This window comes from Acomys russatus, chromosome 3, assembly GCF_903995435.1.
Source record: "Acomys russatus chromosome 3, mAcoRus1.1, whole genome shotgun sequence".
Classification (NCBI taxonomy): Eukaryota; Metazoa; Chordata; class Mammalia; order Rodentia; family Muridae; genus Acomys; species Acomys russatus.
In genome coordinates this window covers 15,990,872-16,011,009 of record NC_067139.1, presented here as the reverse complement: position 1 = coordinate 16,011,009, position 20,138 = coordinate 15,990,872, and the positions used below count along the sequence as shown (strand labels likewise).

Genomic DNA, 20,138 nt, shown 5'->3' with positions numbered 1-20,138 from the left:
GGAAATGACTAGTTCACTGGAGTCATCAAAGAGATGCCTAAACAAAGGCTTGAAAATAAGACCTTTCTGCCCACAGTTTACTCTTACTGTAAAACACAAGACAAAGCCTAAAGAGGAAAACAGCAAGTAATGTTAACTAATCCTATCAGCCTAGATCGAATCAGCCTGGGGTAGTCTGCATTCAGCCGCAGATATTGCTGCTTCCAATGAAGCTGCGCAGAAAGAGAGACAATTGATTGGAAGCAGACTTAGGGAGAAGTATCAGAGGGCACAAGCGGATCATGTGAGTAGGAAGACTGAAGCCTGCCGAGCAAGGTTCTAATGGGTTTCCTTGCTGGAGAGTTAGGTGATTTCCAGTGTTTGTCTGCTGTCTTGGGTGCTGGAGGAACCATGCCATTGTTTACATACAGGATTATATTTTAAGCCTGGGTTCTTAGAACCAGGCTTCTAAGGTTAAAGGTCAGGTCAGGCTTCACAGTGGTGAAATCTTGCAAAAATAACCTTGCCACATGGTGGTTTATTTGTTCATTTATCAATGCAGAACTAAAATGCATCTTTGTCTGGAAAGGGAAATGCTCAAGGATGCAGTAGTGTAATTAACTGTAGCAACAAGAGGCAACCAGGGCCAAGCCAGACACTAGAAGCTGACAGCCTTGAGGTGAGTTCACACAGCAGTGAAGTGCTGTGCCCTCCATCTTGGTCCACATTCACCAAAGGAGAAGAGAGTGAAGCTTACGCAGGGATGCCAAAACAGTTGATATCCCTAAGAAGGGAAACTATGTCTGGGTAGCACATAAGTTAAGTACTTGAAGTATTAATTAAATTGTGAGTATACAAGTGTATCCATTAAGGATGCTGCAGGTGGCGGTGGCAACTGACCCAGGGGTAGAAATAAATAAGAGACAACGGGGCTACCTGTCAATAAGGCATAGGAAAAACTTAAAATTACACAGAAACCCAGGACATGAAGATCCCCCAGCTGAACCAGACTACATGGGCTGGAAATGGCCGGATGTTCTTCCGTGCTTGTTTGCAAAAGCCTTGTTCTGGCTGTTGGATCCTCCCATCTACAATTCACACTCTTTTCTTTATCTTTTGGCTTCTTGTGGCCAGAAGTGTCATTGATCCAATGAAATCTCAGTAGGAATAAGGTCACATTAACTGTCTCCTGCTTCTGTCCTGTTAGTTGGACTATGGTGATGACAGAAGCAAGTGTGCAGACCACATGCTGCGGGGGTCTCCCATGGAGGACTGGTTATTACTGGGTTGCTTCCTTGCGCCTTCGTGGCCTGTTTTGTGACCCCATGTCAGAGTACCACGGACTGAGATTTGGATCATGATCCTGATGGCTAGGAAGAGTAAGACCCAGGAGTTAACATCTGGCAAAGTCCTTCTGTCATCACACAGCAAAAGTCAAAAGGACGAGAGAGGGTAAGAGAAAGGACCAAAAAGCCTTCCTTTACCTTCTGTAGTGAATGCATCCCAGCAACCATGAAGTCATTCTCATCGTAAGGGCATTAATTAATTGATGAGAATGTGGGCTCCATAAGCCAACCCCTCTCCAACCCCTCTCCTCCTCAACACCACCACGTTGTAGATCACAGGGCAACAGATGAACCTGACCAAAGCAAGAGAGAACCCAAATGTATTTTGTTTGGGGATTTGGTTGTAAATTGAATGAATAAGCTAAAATTCTCCAAGCAATCTTGACTTTCAGCATGCCTGCCTCTGGAGACACATAATGTCAATTTCATCTGGGCACTTAACATGATGGACCCTCAATTCATACACGTCCGGGCTCTTTGATCACAATCTCTTTTTGTAACCATAACCGGGAACCTCTCATGTACCAGGGTTCATTCAGATGATGTATCACACAGCTACAGGCACTGAAAGTACATGATGGCAATTATAATTTCTAAACAGCCATGAGGAACAGCTCGCTAGGCACCTTCCTTTGTCCCAGGCTCTTCTTTGAACTGCCTCCTCTGCCCCATCTCCCGGCTTCCTACTGCTGCAGAGGCCGAACTAGTGTTGAACACCTTCTTTGGCCCTGCCTTGGACTCAGCTTTCCAAGTAACCCTCAGGACCAGCCCAGGATAAACTGTGGTCAGGCTGAGGAGTTCAGGATGAGGTTGTAAGTGTTGGCAAACTCTGTGTCTGGAAAGGAGTTGCAGCCAATGTTATCTGGTCTACTGCCATTTTGTTGTGATCCTTGTCAACTGCAAGTGAGGCTGCAACAATGCCATTTGTGTCTCTGTGACATTCTGGGGGCTAGCAGGAGTCTGTGAACAGAGAACTACCTCCATCCATGGTTGAAGCTTTCAGTCTTCTCTCAAGGGCTGGGCCAGCAAGACTCACTACATTGGGACCTGAGAGAAGCTTTTTTTGTTATGGCTGAGTTTCTTTAAGAGCGATGCACACAGCATCTCTAACGCCAGTGTTTTAATCCCGTCCACGGTTTCAGACGAGTCACTGGAGGAGAACAAATTTCCTGCCTCAAATGTCTTCATTTAGCACATTTTTAATTACTTTTTCAAAGAAATGGCAGACCCTTGCAGACAAAGGAATGCTTCTGAAAATATGTTCTTTTGTGGAAAAAAAAAAAAAACCCCACATCTATTTACATTAGTAAAGTAAATAGAAAGTGCAGACAGACATCGTTCTCTGATGTTCACCCCTCTCTGTCTAGGAAGGATCTTCCCACAGGAAGTAGTGACAAAGATTGTGACAGCTGCCTACACAGACACAGGTGGCCATTTCCCATGGCACTCAGTTGCATAAGCAGAGAGCCTGTGCTCATAGTGAAAGTCCCCCTTCATCCTCCCACAACCGGAAGCCATCTTGCCCAGGGAGCCTGAATTATCCCTCCATCCACCCACTCATCCATCCATCCATCCATCCATCCATCCATCCCTCTATCCATCAATCCATCCATCCATTCATCTGTTTTTGTTTGTTTGAGATAATGGCCTTTATAGGCTGGTTGGTGGTGAACTCTTTCTGTGGTCCACACTGGCCTTGAATTTGCAATTGTCTTGCTTCTGTCCTAACTTCTACAGTTATAGTCACACACCACTGTGCTCAATTATGACTCCTTATTCTTTCTATAGTTTAAAGTGATATTTATATTTCAACCACATAGCTTTCTTTACCTTGGAGTTTTAACTCTGTCTGGCTCCTATGCCAATGCACAAAATATATTTGATTATTTTTCTACCATTAACATCTATTTTCCATTAATTGCATAGACTTAAATCTTCAGAAAGCAAAGAGAATATTTAAAATTTCCCTGTAAGTTAACATATATTGGAAGGTCTCTGGTTTAAAGGCTGGCCCGACCCCACCCACCTGAGGCTATGTCTCTCACAAGTTTCTAAGGTTAGGATCAATGAAGAAGTTTAACATGCTGTTGAGTCCCAGGTTCCAACAGGAATGTTGATGCTTTCCTCCATACCAGGTCTGGTGTCAGGAACAAGGATAAGGGAAGAAGCATCGCCTGCAGGGTAGAGAAAGGAGGACAGTACTCACTCTGCCCTGCCCTGAAACAGCTCCTTCTGCAACTGCTGAGCCAGTGGGTACAAATCTCAATGGTTTGCATCTCCATGTGAAGTCAGGGGACCCAAGGTACAGAGAGGTGGAGGTGGGGACCAGGGAGCAGGAAGGGCCAGCACCTGCTGCGGGCTACTGGGAAAATACCAACAGTCTTGCTCAGGACAGGGTAGAAGCTGCTTTTTAAACTGGAAGTAGAGAAAAACGATTGGTCAGAGACTGTTTTCAGTACAGCATTGGAGAAAGTCAGCAGACCACGCTGTCTTCTTTCTGTTTTTTTTTTTTTTTTTTTTTTTCCATTGCTGAAACAGAATACCAATGCCAGTGTATTGGGGGTTTATCAAGAATAGAATTTTCCTGACTCACAAGTCTAAGGCTGGCTCTGGGTCTTCTGTCTGCATTAAAATATAGCAGAATACAACACATAGCAGGAGACAGAGAAGGTGGTGGTAGAATGTTTAGGAGGTGGGGGCCTGATGGAAGGTAGTTAGATCATTTGGGAGTGTGCCTTCAGAGGAATGTTGGGATTCAGGTAGGTCCTTCCTTTTCTGGTTCTCAGATGAAATGAACAGGATTTCTCAGGCATGTCTCCCTGGTCAAGCACAAAACAGCATTCCAACCAATCATCGATTGAAACTCTCAAAATGATGAGCCAAAACAAACTTTTCCTTTTTTATAGGTTGTTTGCCTTTGGTCATTTGTCACAGTGCCATCAAGTTGGCTGACATACTTGACTTACAGCATAAAAGTTGTAGGTGAATTCACTATATACAAACCCCAATTTATCTCCTTGGCTTATCAGCATCTTCACTGCAAATTGGGAATTCATTTTTCCCTCAAATTGGATCTTGTTCCTAACTCAATTGACCACACCACTTCCCAAGTAAGTCTTCATACCTTCCAGTCACCACCACATTCTTCACATGTCCCTGGAAAGACAGGGGTACATGACAGGTTGGGTATGGCATGGTGGCAAGCCCTACTGGGAACATGAAGGCTCCAGAGCATGCTTGGAACGATGTGCAAAAATACTCTTGGCAATACTTCTTTATCTTTAAAAATATGACAGACATTTTGAGAGTCATTTCATGTTAATTCTGACCTTAGTTTCTGGATATTCATGATGTTGAGTGCCCTGTGGCATATCCATGTTGACAGTATGTGTGCTCTGAAGTCTATCCAGTGGGTCATTTGCTTTCTTACTATTAGCTCTAAGAGTTTCTTATATATTTTGAGTAGTAACTCGCTATAAGGTGCATAGTTTGCCAGTGTTTTCCCCATCCTGTAGGGTGTGTTTTACGTTTGACTGCTTCTTGTACTCCATTTCCACCTGCCTCCTTTTCGCTTTTGTTTTCAGTGCCTATTGCCAGAAAACCTTCTCCCTCTGTTTTCATCTCAGAGTTTTATAGATCCAGGTGAAACTCACAGAAGCTGAGAGTACAAAGGAGGTAACCAGGGCTGGGGCAGAGGAGAAAGGAAGAAGTTGCTCAAAGGATACAAAATTTTACTAATGCCCAAGGAGCGAGTCCTGTAATGAGAGCTATAGAAGGCATAATGTTGAAAGTTAGCAGTACTGAGTTGAATACTTAAAATCAGCATAGAGGGTAGATCTCATATGAAGCATATTTACAAAAAAGTAATAGAGCGAAATGAAGTCTCTAGAGTTGACTGATAGAACAGCAGCCTTTACCATGGCATGGGGATTATTTTTTGCCTGTAGGCTCTTTTCAAACTCACCAAATGGTACAGGTTAAACATGAGCACCTTGGCATTTATTAGCCACGTCTTCTACATTTTTTTTAACATAGAATATAATTCCTTCATCTTCCTCTTCCCATTCCTCCCTCCAGCCCCTTCCCTGTACCACTCCACCGCCCTCTCTAAGCCATGGCCTCTGGCCTCTTTTCTGTAATTGTTTGTGTGCATGTGTCTTTCTAAATCTGTAGCTACAGTCTGTTTAGTCTGCATGCTGTTACTTGTAAACATATGATTTTAGGGCTGGTCTCTTGGTATTGAATAACTAATTGGAGGACTTTTCCTTTGGGGAAGACTATTTTTTTTCCTATTCTCAGTATTCCTTAGTTGCCTGATGTTCTTTGCCTTGAACTGGGGACGCCATAGAATTCCCCCTTCCATGTTAGCATGTCTGTTGGTGTCATTCTTTTCCCGGTCTTGTTTAGGCAGCCATATTGTTGAGACCTCACAGGTGTGTAACTTCTCTCATATTTTTAGGAGATGCAATCTCACAGCAGGTATCAGTTCATCTGGTTCTTATAATCCTTCCACCCCCTGTTCCATGATCCTCCCTGAATGAACATTACGTGTATGAGTTGTGTTGTAGATGGATCAGCTGGACAGTTCTTGAAAGGAGAGACAAAAGAGGCTAGGAAATGCCTCCAAACATATTCCTCATTCCTAGCAATTAGGGAGGTACAATCAAAACAACTTTGAGATTTCTTCTTACCCTATCTAGAGTGGCAAAGATTAGCACAGTACCCAAGAGCAAATGCTAGAGAAGAAATGGGCAAAGGGGTTCCTCATTCACTGTTGGTGGCAAACTGGTCTAGCCACTCTGAAAATCACTGTGGAGAACACTCAGAAAACTAAACATAAATTAGCCATAAGACCCATCTATACTACTCCTTGGCACTTGCTCAAAGAACTTGACATCCTGCTCTGCAGATAATTGCTCAGACATGTTCATCCATCATGTCTTATTGAAATTTGTTTTTTTTTTTAAGCATAATTTATGGCTGGAGTGATGACTCACCAGTTAAAAACTTGCTGCTCTTACAGAGGACCCACGTTTGGTTCCCACCACCTGTATTTCAGCTCAGAACTGTCTGTGAGCTCCAGTCTCAGGGGATCTGATGCTTTCTTCAAGTTTCCACGGCCACTGCATGCACATGATGCACATTACACATGTGTGTAAGCTAAACACCCAGATACATTTCAAAAAATTTAAAAGCAAACCTCAAAGCTACGCACTTTAAATGAGAAACAATTTAGAATAGTTCGACAGTTCTTTGCAATATTGTATATAGAGTCAGCAGAGGACTTAACAATTTCACTCTTAGGTATTTATCTACACAAGGAAAATGAGAATGTACGTAACGTAACACCTGCCCGTGCAATGGCTTCAGGACAAGCATTCACAGTACGAGGCAAAAAGAGCTAAGCTGAGTGCTGTGACAGGGCCAACAGTTACAGGTATTTATGAATCTGAGGCAAGAGGATCCCTTGAGTACAGATATTTGAGACCAGTCTGGACAACATACCTCATCCCAGGCTCAATAACAATAGTAGCAGCAGCAATAACAAGTAAAGAATCTGTGTTCATAACAGAAAAAAAAAAAAAAAGTAGAAACAGCCCAAATACCTACTGACTGGCACATGGGTTAACAAACTGCTGCATCAACCCAGTGGAAAACACAACTGGCCTTCCTACCGGTGGGATTCATCCATCACGAATCAAAACGTTTTTAAAGGGTCTCTTTCCTGAACATATACAGACCCTCTTTGTCACTGCTCCGTGAGCAGCACAGTGGACAACCATCTCCCCAGCATTCACACTGCATTGGGTATTATAATCCATCCAAAGCATAAAGCGGGAGGAGGAGGTATAGGCTATATGCAGACACTGCGCTGTTTATGTCGGGTCTTGAACATCTGCGCATCTCTGGTCTTCTGAGATCCCGGAACCAATCTCCATGGGTATAAGGATTTAGCTGTATTTCATCATAAAGAGGAACCGGTCAACTATTGGTGCATATACAACATGAGTAAACCACTAATGTAATATGCTAAATGAAAGAAACCATTTCCAAAAAAAAAAACCAAAAAACCCTGCCTATTGTATGACTCCATTTTATGTAATGCCCAGGAAAAGCAACTCTTTGTAGACAGAAAGTAGATGAGTAGATGAGTGGTTCTTGGCTTCAGACTTGGAAGGTGACCTCAGATCATGGTGATGGGTCACAGTCCCATGAACTTGCTGTGAACCACCCGACTGCACATTTGAAAGAAATCAATGCTCTGGGACACAAATTACACCTCAGCAAAGTCGTGGTTTCTAAAGTCACAGGCTTCCTTCCCACCTATAGCACAATGTGCTTCCATCTTGTCTTCCTAGGGTGAGTTTGTCCTACACTTCTGGTTGGTAAGGAGCCTCCTTTGGCTGTGTTCCCTGGACACATTAAAACATTCCTAACCCTGAAGGAATCCCAAGTCAACTTTCCATGTATAATATCCAGACAGCACACTGGCAGTCCAACTCATTTCAAGATGCAGTTGAGAAACATTAAAACCAAAAGAATGCCCTGCAGAGAAACCCCCACTAACAGATCCCTTTCACTTGGCTTTTAGGAAGATGTCTTGTTGGGAAAGAACATCCATGATGGAGGCAGGGCCAGACCATGAGCAATATAACCAAATAAGCCGTCATAATGAACCAGTTTACCTAGGGCCTGTGAGAGATGGCTTGGCAAGTAAGGAAGGCCTGTGCCATCGAACCTAATCCTGTGCCATCGATCCTGGGACACCCCTAATGGAAGGAGAGAACTGACTTGATAAAGTTTTTCTTTGACTCCCACACCCAGACTATTGCACACATATACCCTTCCCTGTGAAAAATGAGTAAATATTTTTACAAATAAAATAAGTTACCTGGATCCTGCTTCTGCTGGAGAAAAGAGTTAAAGTCATCTTGCTTAACTGGTCAAAAGTCAGGAAAACAGCCCCACCGGTGGCTGTAGAACTCTGAGTAAAAATGCAGTGTTCTTCCATTGGACACAGCGAGACCCTCACTGAGTAAAGCAGTAAAAGATCTAGAAAACAGTCAAAACTCACTAAAATGACACATGTTTGTACGGACTCAGGATAGGCCAGGATGCTGACTTGGTTAATATTGTCAACTTGACACCATCTAGAGTTACCTAGGAGACAAACCTCTGTGCACACTGCAAGGGATTACCTAAATTAAACCAACTAAGGTGGAAAGAGCCACCTCAGCTGTGGGTGGCAGCAATCCATGGACTGGGGTCATGGACTTAAGAAAAAGAAAAAAAAAGCCTGCTGACACCAGAAGAAAGTGAGCTGACACCGGCGTTCATCGCTCCCTGCTTCCTGACTGCAGACACGATGTAAACAGCTGCCTGAAGATCCTGCCTTGGTGATTTTTCTGCATGATGGACTGCTCCCTTGAAGTCTAGGCCAAAATAAGCCTGTCCTTGTTTAAGTTGATTTTGACAAGAATTTCGTCACAGCAAATATTCACTGGTACAAGTTGTCGATGATGATTTGGGGAGGAAGAATGGACTTATTTGTCATAGACACTTCTGGATTGAATTTTATATAAATACATATTAATTTTGTATATATAAAAAGTGATGATGGCTTTAGCAAGTTGTGTTGTGGCTGTCTGACAATCCTTTGCTTCTCATAAACGGGCAGGTTGTATGTCCCTGGTGGAACTAAGTCTAATCTGACACTGCCTCGGGGCCCTCAGTACCCATGGAACTCTGGCCACGATGTGATGTCTGTCTGCAGCTGCCACTGGGCACTGAAGATCAATCAGGGCCAGTCAGGCTAATGAAACACTTCATTGAGCATGCTGCGTGGTGGATTATAACATTTTCCACTATGGCTCAGGCTGGATGAATGCGTTGTGGGGCAAGGTGGTAGTTTATCCTGGACATGCAATAGAAAAATCTACACAATGGGCTGAGCCTGCTGATGGCTTTTAAAGGTGGGTTTATTTCCTTAATCTGGAGTGGAGCTGTGCCCACAAGCCTAGTGGAACATTCCTGCCAGCCCCTACATTTAAAAGTTCCCCCTCTTTCCCAGAACGTTACAGTAGCCCCAGGCAGAAACGCTTTGGAATCGGTACTTTATGTTCTTTGCAGGAGCCTTCTGCACTGTGTACATCAAGAGAAAGCTACAGACACCATCTCAGCTGTCTCTGTTCCAGTCCGGAGGTGGGGAGTCTCCGCTGCTGGTAGAGACATATTAGTTTCCATCCTGAAAGAGGCTGTTGATTTGAAGCAGAGGTCAGGAGGCTCCGGAGCCATATCCAGGCCCCAGCCTGCTGTGTGGCCTCTGAGCTAAGAATGGAGCTTACATTCTTAAAATTGTAAAATGAAAATGAGACCACCACCACCAACAACAAACCCGGCAGATTAATTATGGTTTATAATACACAAACCTGTTAGGAACCAAGTCCACATCACAACATGCTGTGGGATCACAGCCATGTCTATTTTTCACATGTTAGTGTCATACTGCAGGGTTTCCCGTGTGCTATGAAGTCCTTATGGCTGGAAAAGCCTGCTTAAGTATTACCTGGCTTTTCCACAGACAACCGTGGCTTGGTGAAATAGTGCTGACATCAAGGGCTTTAATAGCAACCGCCTGGGAATTGATGCTGTCCTTTCAAAGTCTAATATGGAGTGTGGTCCAGTGGCAAAGTGCTTCCATAGTATGTCTGGGGCCCTGGCTCCCATTCCCAGCACTGAGAGCAAAACAAAAACATCTTCAACATCTGGGATGAGGAGAAAGAGCCACACTCTAGGACTCCCTCTCCTGAGCTTCTGTGACACATCTGATTGGTGCAAAGGTGGGTCCCCATGGAGCTTGTTTCCCTACAACTCCCAGTGAGAAATATTTCCATCACAAGCCTGGATAACTGAAACAGCAGCACAGGTGACAAACCTTCGCCCCACGTGCACTCCATTGTTGTGCTCTCTGGTCTCTCTAGGGGACTCCAAATCTCTGGCCCAACCTGATCTTTCCATCCTAATCTGTCCTATTTTATTTTTAAATGCCATCAAATTCATGTTATAACCGGCAGGGGTTGCAAGGCCTTGCCCTGAGGGCTCCCACATTGGAACACTGGGCTCCCAAAATGAACACAACACAGCCTCAGCTCTCAAGGAGCCACCTTGTGGGTTGGGGTCAGAGATAGTGAAATTGCCAAATTAAAAAGTTATAGCATACTTTCTCATCTTCCACCCATTGCATAAGCAGTGAGCTTTAGAACAAGATAGGAGGACAGGAATTGGCGAGATCTGAATCCTGGGACCTGGTGTGACTGCTCTGAGTTCCTTAGAAAGTAAAGAGTTTCCGTGCAGGAGTGTTCCACATCTGAAGTCCTTACTTGGCCGCCACCCCCCTCCCCTCCCTTGGCACATGAGAGAGCCCAGGACTATTTCAGCGACTGTCTTGTACCCATAGTTCTAGCTTCGTGGGGTGACAAGCCAGACTATAGGACTGACCGCACTAGCCAGTGAGTTGGAGGGGAAATCAAGAGTGTTTCCCAAGGAGTCTGATGTCTAAGCCTTTGCCTTGTGTTTACAAACATACAGAGATTCCATGTTCACTACGCTTTCTACTTTCATTCTCATGTCACTCATGCGCACATTCTCTGTTTGTTAGGATGTTTGAGGCTGCTAGTCAGACAAAACCCAGACTGAACGACTCTGAAGCAGTCAGGAAGATGTATTATTATTCTACGTCACACAACAAGAAGCTACGCGGATTCTTTGTGCTGTGATCTCGCTTGGGATGTAGAGCCCTTCTCCGTTCCTGTGGCAGTCTTATTTCTGCGTAGCAGAGTTTCATATTTGGCTTGCCCATCACAGGCCAGCCTCTTATAGAGCCAGCCAGAGTTGCAGACAATGGACACGTAGTGGAAGTAAATACTGGACTCGGTTAGTCTGTGCTCTTGCTGATGCCACAGGTTGGGTAGTTACAGAGCAAGGCTTTTATGTGAGTCACAGTTCTGACCCCAGGTCAGGGGTTCATGTCTGATAATGGCTTCCTTTCTTGTTGCCAGGGTCCCAAGCTGGTGCCAGGTATCATGTGGTGAGAGACCGAGAACTTGTATGGGCCACAGTTAACTGCTCTCATAGAAATCCACTTTTGAGGTATCCCATAGTCATCTGAATTAACTGAGCCATCCATGAAAGCAGAGCCCAAGTCATCAGTTAAGGGTTCTGTCCAACTTCACCTTTGACTATCACAGTTACAATAAAGATTAAAATTTAATATATGCTTCAGGTGAAACATCCCATAGTCAAATAAGTTGTAGCAGATTCTTTCTAGTTCTCTGAATCAGAAAACAAAGAGGCAAACAAACAACAACAACAACCACAACAACAACAACAGTACATTTCTTAAGAATCTCCTAACAGACTTCTCATGTTTCACTGGAGCGAATTTGGTCCCTACAAGGATTCCATTCTAGACACTGGTATTGTTACCTATCAGCTGGCCAGAGTCCTTTTGTTTTCCCCCAGGGAGCGGCTTGGCAAGTGGTTGTCTTTGCTGCACTGGTGTCCCCTAAGTTTCGTCACTGAGGCAGCTGCAGACGGGTGGGAGCAACAGAAGGTGCCACATCTCTCCAGGTCTCCCAAAGAGGGGCCCTTACCCCTGCGTGTGTTACAGCTTTGGTATAGGCTAGGGAGTTGCAATTCGCTAGCCCTTGGCAGCAGCTTCCAGATTGCAGCTTCTAGGGAAGGCTATCAAGATTCTCCAACCCTTGACGGCAGCAAGCGGCACATCCTTTAGGAAAAGCATGCGCGAAACTCTTGATGCTCAAGGGGAGACATTAAGGGCCTAGGGTCTCTCTTCTCTGGCTCTCAGCGCCATCTATGCTTCAGCCTCTGCTCTCTGTCCTTTCTCTACACCCACTGCTCCTCTCCTTCCTGGTCTGGTCATGCTGGTGAGTAATCACCATCTTCTTTGGCTTTCAACGAGCCAGCTACTTTTTGCCACTTCTGAGTGGCACCTGGCTGATGCCTGTTCGTCTGCCAACGCTACCATGCTGCCTCTGCTGTTTCTTTCTTCAGGCTGTCAGCTCAAAAGACCACCTAATCTTTGCTTAGGCTGAATAGTAAAGAAGCAGAGCAGCCTGTTTCTACAGCTTAAGAAAGGGTGTTTGTATTGGTTGCTGCAAGCTTGCTTGCCCCCGCTGAAACATTGTTGCTTTTTTAAAAATTTATTTTTATTAATTTATTCTTGTTACATCTCAATGTTTATCCCATCCCTTGTATCCTCCCATTCTTCCCTCCTTCCCATTTTCCCATTATTCCCCTCCCCTATGACTGTTCCTGAGGGGGATTTCCTCCCCCTGTATATGCTCATAGGGTATCAAGTCTCTTCTTGGTAACCTGCTGTCCTTCCTCTGAGTGCCACCAGGTCTCCCCCTCCCGGGGACATGGTCAAATGTGAGGCACCAGAGTACGTGAGAAAGTCATATCCCACTCTAATTTGCTTAATCACGTTCATAGCAGCATTATTCATAATAGCCAGAACGTGGAAACAGCCCAAGTGTCCATCAGTAGAAGAGTGGATAAAGAAACTGTGGTACATATACACTATGGAATACTACTCAGCTATTAAAAACAAGGAATTCCCGAAATTTGTGGATAAATGGATTGAGCTAGAAATGATCATAATGAGTGAGTTAACCCAGAAGCAGAAAGACTCAAATGGTATATACTCACTTATATCTGCATACTAGCCCAAGGGGCATGTCCCACGAAAGCCTTCACTTACCAGGAAACTGGGACAGAGGGGAGGACATCCTATTGGGACTTTAAATGAGAGAAGCAAGGGAGAATAGCAAAGTAGAAGGATCCAGAGGGTCCTAGAAACCTATAAGTAGAACATTGTTGCTTTTGCACCTACTGCTGCAGCCCCTCTGCTAGGGCACTAGAGGAGCCCGACCACCTCCAGCCTAGAGGGAGATGGTTTGCAGAGACCCACAAGAGGAAAAGGGTCTGCTGCAAGCTGGGACAGTTCTGGCTGGGGCTGCACCCTCGGGAGTCAGAACAAGCACCTTTGCTCACTGTGTAGTTTCCTGAAGGCATCATAGAGTATTCCAAACAGCTGGTGTTGCCCAAAAGCTAGTCTGTCTGGTTGTTTGATTGAAAGTCCACCTGCTCAGAATCAAGGTGCTAATAGCTGTTAGTTAAGAAATCAAATTGCGCCATTCACCACTATCTTTGCCCTCTTTCAGAAATCGACTATCAGAAAGCATGCTTCGCTAAGGGCACGTTAGAGACTTTGAGACAGTGCTCCCCAACTGAGAGTGATCCAGTGAGGGTGGGTCCCCTCAGCTGTCGCAGTACTGCTGTGGTCACCAGGCTTTAACTGGGCCTATCCCTGAGCCCATGGAGTCCTCAACAGTGAAGAGGGGCTGGGCAGAAAGACAGCTGCCTGCAGGAGACCCAGATAGTTATTTTTAATGAAAAAGAAAAAAGGTTTGCAAACATCTCATATGTCACCCGCTGCTTCTTGTTTTGTTTTGTTTTTTAATGCAACCAGGATTTATTTCTTTTGTGTTACCACAAATAGCCTATGTTTCCTATGTTTCCTAGGCTATATAGCTTGGGTTATTTTATTTTATTTTATTTTTATTTTTATTTTTTTGCTAGTGGTGAATAGCAACGCTGCTCTAATTTTTCTCTGTCAAAATCCTTGAATTTGTGGATCTAAACTTTCTAGTATGAGAAGTTCCTAGACTGAACATATCTCTGTGCCTAGATTTGCAGCCTCTTGACCCTTGTGTTTCTGAGTGCAGAAGGCAAGGGGCTCCCGGACTGCAGCTGTCTTGGGTATGGCTGTATGCGTTGCTCTCCTTGTGTGTGGTGGTGCAAGGAGTTTTCTACCAAAGTATGTGTGAGTAACTGTCTCCTCCAACTCCAGGGCTCAGCCAACGTTTATTCTAACCACTTAGCTTTAGTTTCCAAAGAACTCAAACTAGTAATCACTTCCTTTTGATTCTAAAGAGATCCTGCTGCTGCCTAATTTAGAAAGGGGTGTAGAGAGGCTCTCCCAACCTGTCGCCCAAGGAAGCATCCACCCCATTGGCTAAACCAAAAGATAGTAGAAAGCAGAGGAACCTGGGAAATATAGTCCCTGTGATGTTCACAAGTCAGCAAAATGTGGGTCGGGGCAAGCCACAAAAAAGCCACAAACAAACACAGCTGCCTTACCAGCGCCACATTGTCTCTCTGTGACAGGGACTATCTGTTCATTTCTACTGAATCTGCAAGGCCACCTAGAACTGGGGTAGCTCTAAAAGACTCTGCACCTCACCACCATCACCATGGTTTAAGTAGTCTCCCCTTTCATAGCGGGCTTCTGTATCTTTCCTGCTACAACTTACTTACCTCTACAGCTTTGCTCATAATTTACTCAGTGCAACTACTTGAGTCTGTTCCTTCAAAGTTCAGGCATTTAAACCTTAATTCCAAAAGTGCATCAGTTAGGGACTGAGGAGGCATTTGAGTTGGGGCGGGGTGGCTCACAATAATCAATTATTGAATTTAGGGCTTTTCTTCTATGCCTAATATCCACTTGTCCCCATACTTCTAGCCATGAAGCAGCCAGAACCCTTGCCAGAAGCTCATCCGAAGCAAGCCCCACCCTTTTGGACTTTCTAGCTGCCTGTGCCTTGACTAGTATAATGTCTTAAAACCTATTCCACTCTGTCACAGAAATACGACAAGGGGAGCACAGCACTCATTCAGGATTTATACTTCCTCCCCGCCCCCGTACATGGCAGCTCAGCATCATTTTTACTTCAGTCTCATTGTTGACTTCTCAATTCAAGTTCTTGAGACTAGGATTGGATGTGCCCCACTCCCCCACCCAATCGCGTATTCAAAGGCCTTTCTTCCATTCTTAAGTCCAGTGAGCCTGGCTTAGAGGAATGGCGTTGCTCCATTAAACGGAACCTTGATGCCTGGGGCTGGACCCTGTACACACATGTAGGTTGGCAGGTTTCCTGAGAAAGAGCTGGTGTGTAGGTCAAGAAAGATACCGTCACTTTCTTGTGCCCTCTGAGCTCTGTGTTACCTTGCTCTTCAGCTTGATTAAATCCACTATGCTGAGCACTACTTTCGATATCCGTCCCGGTTCACTCACTTATTCACGAGTCATTCGACACATATTTGAAGAATTCACTTCACGTTGCAGGCACTGAGCAAAAACACTGTGGTCCAAGACAGAAAGGCCACATTTCCCCACCAGGTTCTCCCCACACCTGAGGAGTCCACTGACGTAAGACCCCGCTTCCCTCTCCGTGCTGCTGGGAGGAACGTGGGCTGCGCTGCCAAGGCCAGGACCTTGAGAGCCACAATATCTCCTCTTTCTGTTCCTGTTTCGGCCTCCTCCACCCTCCCGGCAAGTGTGGCTTGCATGTGTTTCAGAGATGTGGCCTCTCATCTCTGATTCAGAGAGTGTTCTCATTTGTCCTTGGCAGCATCGTAACTTTAGCAGATTCTGTCTTTGAGAGTAAGGAGACTGGGGGCTGGAGAGATGGCTCAGAGGTTAAAAGCAGCTTCTGCTGGCTGCTCTTCCAAAGGTCCTGAGTTCAATTCCCAGCAACCACATGGTGGCTCACAACCACCCATAATGAGATCTGATGCCTTCTTCTGGCCTGCAGGCTGTATACGTAATAAATAAATAAATAAATATTAAAAAAAGAAAGAAAGTGAGGAGACTGTAGATAAAACCTATTGGTAGAGGGCTAGAGGGTACTACGCTGTGATTATCTCACAGCGTAGTAGAGATTCCTTAGATTTCTAGGCTGAGACTCTCTGGAAGCACATTCAAGGAGTGATCAGCTCGTTACTTGGAAACCCCTTTCCCTTTCCCTAGATGTGGTTCTGTTTTCCGGAACCTTTAGGGGGTGAGGACTGGCTAGTGCAAGTAGGGCCCTAGGGATGGGCCTGGGAGGACTACAGCAGCCCTGGTGCCTGCTGAGCTCTCTGCTTCCTATCTGCTGTGATGTGAACAGGCTCTGCTACATCTTCCCACTACCATCATAATCTGTGCTACTGTTAGTATTCTGCCTGCCTCAATCTGCCTAGCAACCTATGATGTCATTACCTACTTGCCACTAGGCAACTCCCCTGCCCAGGAGTATATAAAAGGACAAGCCCACCTACCTCTCTCTTGTTCCTCTTGCACTCTCTTCTCTTGTTCCTCTCTTACAGCTCTCATCTTTCTCCCCATCACCCCACCTCTCTCTCAGGGGTGCCCCTCCCACTTCCCTGCTCCCCCACCCTCATATGATAAACCTCTCCATATCCGTTGCCGGCATCTTATTTTTCATATTTCATAGCTACCCCTATGCCTTCCCTGCCGTGATGGGTTCAGAAACTGAGGCAAAATAAGCCTTTTCTTTAGTAATTTCTTTTCTGTAGGGTATTTGGTCATAGTCTGCACAAGTTACTGATAGAGCAGCTGAGTCCAAATCAACGCACATTTTAAGGAATCTAATCTCAGGGTGTCATTTACTTCACAATCTATGTTTGTTGTTCAGTTTTTCTAGCTCTCATTTAAAATTTTTTTCTCTATTACTATTACTTTGAGGCAAAAGAAAATAGAATTTTCCAGTGCTGGGGCTGTCACTGGAGTCAGCGCGCGTGGCTCTCACCTCACTGTCCTTGGTAAACATCTAGGGCCCTTCGTGCACTGTGATGTGAGGTTTTGTTCGCTGTTTATTTTTCCTCTCAGGTGTATAATCACCTGAGGTGCTTCTGTTATGGTGATAACAGAACACCGTTTGTAGCTGAGTTCCTACAAGTTGTCACAGGCAGCCCTGGGGGTCATAAATCTCGATGCCATGTGGAATCTGTTTGCATGGGGGGTGGGGGAGCTGGGGGGGCTGGGGTGGCAGGGGTTGGGGGGTGGCATGTGATGATTCCACCTTCCTCACCTCTGCTGAAAGAGGTTCCCTGGGAACAGCCTAGTCACAGGCACAGAAGCCTTGTTGCCTGTTTTCCTGCCCCTTTGGGAAAGAAACTGGCTTTAGATTAATCTAAAATTTGTTTGTTTTAGAAATTTGTTTGTTTTAGAAAATATCTATTGGGCTTAAAAATGAGATGTTGCTTCCAAGTACAAATAGCATCTATACAAAAAATGACTTAAAGATAATTAACTCCTAATGAACACCAACTTGGTTAAGTTAAAAGCAGTTCATTCCTGAGAAATGAACTCTGCCAGGCTGTGTTCTGGAGTGAGAAGCCACTGTTTATTGGTGGTTTTTTGTTTGTTTTGGTTTTTGTTTTGTTTCGGTTTGGGTTTTTGTTTGTTTGTTTATTTATTTGTTTGTTTGTGTGCTTATCTCTGCTGATCACAGGCTGATCTCTTGTTCTCTCTCCTGCTTTTCCTTTCTCTGCTCAAATTTGGCTTCACCTACTTTGCTATTATGAAAAATTTTTTTCTTTAATTCCTTTCCTAGCGTCTACATTCCAGCATGTCACCTCATAAAATTCCTCTGGGTGTGCCCTTTTAAAATGAGTGCTCAAATAAGCAAGCCTTTAAAGGTCACACGTATGCAGATACTCCAACACAGCAGGCACACACCCATGCACACACACAAAAACACAGGCACACATAGTCAGACCACTCAAAGAACCCTCAAGCTAGGAAAGTCAGTTCTGAGTCCTGCTCCGGTTCTGAATCGTGGTTTCCATAGAGGTTTCAGATGACTCTCTGGTCAAAATGCTACTGTGTTGCTGCATGCAGTCAGTGCTAAGGCTAATGTTAAGTCAAGGCTAAGGCAAAGGACCAAAGTGTTTCTCCTTGAGTGGCATGTGCACATTGTAACTCCCCAAGCCTATTCTTAGAAGATCTAGGTGGTGCTGGGCATATTCTTTTGTAGAATAATGGGGTGTTTATGTTACACAGTCCCATTGTAAGATCAATCAGTCCCTGCCAGGGTTTATAAACATTGTCTGCAGGTGGGCCTGGCAGGGCATCCCAGAAGACAAGCCTTCATTGTCTGAAAGCAGGACTGAGTTTAGCCCAGAGCAGACAACCCAGTGCTCCAGTGCTGTGGACACAGCTTTCTGCCTGCCAGACAGTAACTGTTGGAGTCACAGCAAGCTTCTTTCCTTCTCTGGGGCCTCCTGAGCAGTGTTCCTTTGAGGGCCAGGAACTGGAGCCCATCAGGGAGAGAGAGAGAGAGAGAGAGAGAGAGAGAGAGAGAGATGGCTCACATCCTGATAGCCTATCTTTCTGTTTTGTGGCTCATCTCTCCTCTTGTCATTCTTCTTCCCAGAAAAAGGTGAATTTTGCATGTTTCTTTCCAGCTATATTTTTTCCAGTTGCTCTTGTTTTTTAAATAATAAAGGTGAATAGTAAGGTGTAATTTGATGGTTTCATATTGTTGTGTATGTTTTAGCAATGATGGATATAAGGTACCAGACAGCAGATATTATGTTATATGGAGTTTATTAAATGAGCATAGAGGAAGAATGAAAAGGGGAAAGGGAAAGAGAGAGAAGAGGGAGAAAATAAAAAGGAGGGATAGAGGAGAGAGTGAGAGGTGAGAGAGAGGGAGAGCCATGTGGAGGTTTGTCCTTTTATATGGCCTTGGGCAGGGCCACATTCCCCTTGCAGGTAAGCAGTGACATCACAGGTGGGCCGACTGAAGCAGAATCATAACACATCCCATTTAAGTTTCCCAGGAAACACACAAAAGATTCTTCCTTCACATTTAACCTGTAGCACCACCTGGTAAGAATTTAAAACAGGGTACTGAGTGTTATTTAAGGATGAAGGCAAAGAAGGCAGGGTCAAAGGAAGCATGCAGATCTAGGAAGATGGTCATTACTGTACTTTGTCTTCTCCTTTCCATTTGTTCAGTTGCTGGCTTCATGACCATGTGACCCCAGAAGCAAAAGTCCTCTGAGATTGGAAGTCAGAAGATACAGTGTCAAGGGCCGCTTTTTCTTAAGCCTCCTCGCACTCCTTCAGCCTCTCTGGGTCAAGGGAGTCCAGTCTAGATGGGACCAGTCTAGAAGGGTTCTAATCATCTTTCCAGTCCCCATGGTCTATTACCCTGCACTTCCTGCTTCGCTTTACTCCGTGCCTCTGGGATAGAGTTGGCTTCTACCCAACACTATATGCTATTGGCCCAAGGAAAATAAATATGTCTGGGGCCTATGCAGCCCGGACCTTGCTTTACATAGTTGCAGGGCTGTGCAGGCTTGGTATCTTACAGTAAGACCCCCACCAGCAGAAATCCATTTTCAAAGATGTGGTATTATTCAGTAAAAAAGGATCTGCCGAGGGTGACATGCTGGGTTTTTGCCCCCTGTAATTTATCTTTCAGCAGAGGCCAGCCTAGAGAAGAAGCAATTAATGGTGGCTTGCAAATGTCAGGGTGCTGGGTCCCCAGGGCGGTGCCCAGACCCTCTTTGATAGGGAACTATTGTCAAGCATGAATTCTTTAGAGTCTCACTGATTGTTTATTATCTCTGAACACCAAGTCTAGGAGAAACTAGATAAGTGCCATTAGTTTGAGTCTCAACTGTTCCCCAGAGGCCCATGTCCTCACCTTGTGGTGCTACTGTAATGTGGTAGAAGGTTTAGGGTGTAGATCTGAGCTGTAGACAGTCAGGCCATTGGACACCTGATCTTGAAGGGACCCTGACATCACCTCGATCCTTCCTTCCCTTATTGGCCACCATGAAGTGAGGGCCTTCCATCACTACTAACTCCCTCCATGACATTCTGTCTGGTCCCATGCCTAGAGCAAAAGTCTAAGCTGGCATGGACTGACTGAC

At 44.9% G+C, this 20,138-nt stretch overlaps 1 pseudogene; it reads right to left on the bottom strand.

Annotated features, from left to right (window-relative positions):
* LOC127186959 (60 kDa heat shock protein, mitochondrial-like) overlaps positions 1-20,138 on the bottom strand; it is a 173,659-nt pseudogene that overhangs the window by 134,331 nt on the left and 19,190 nt on the right.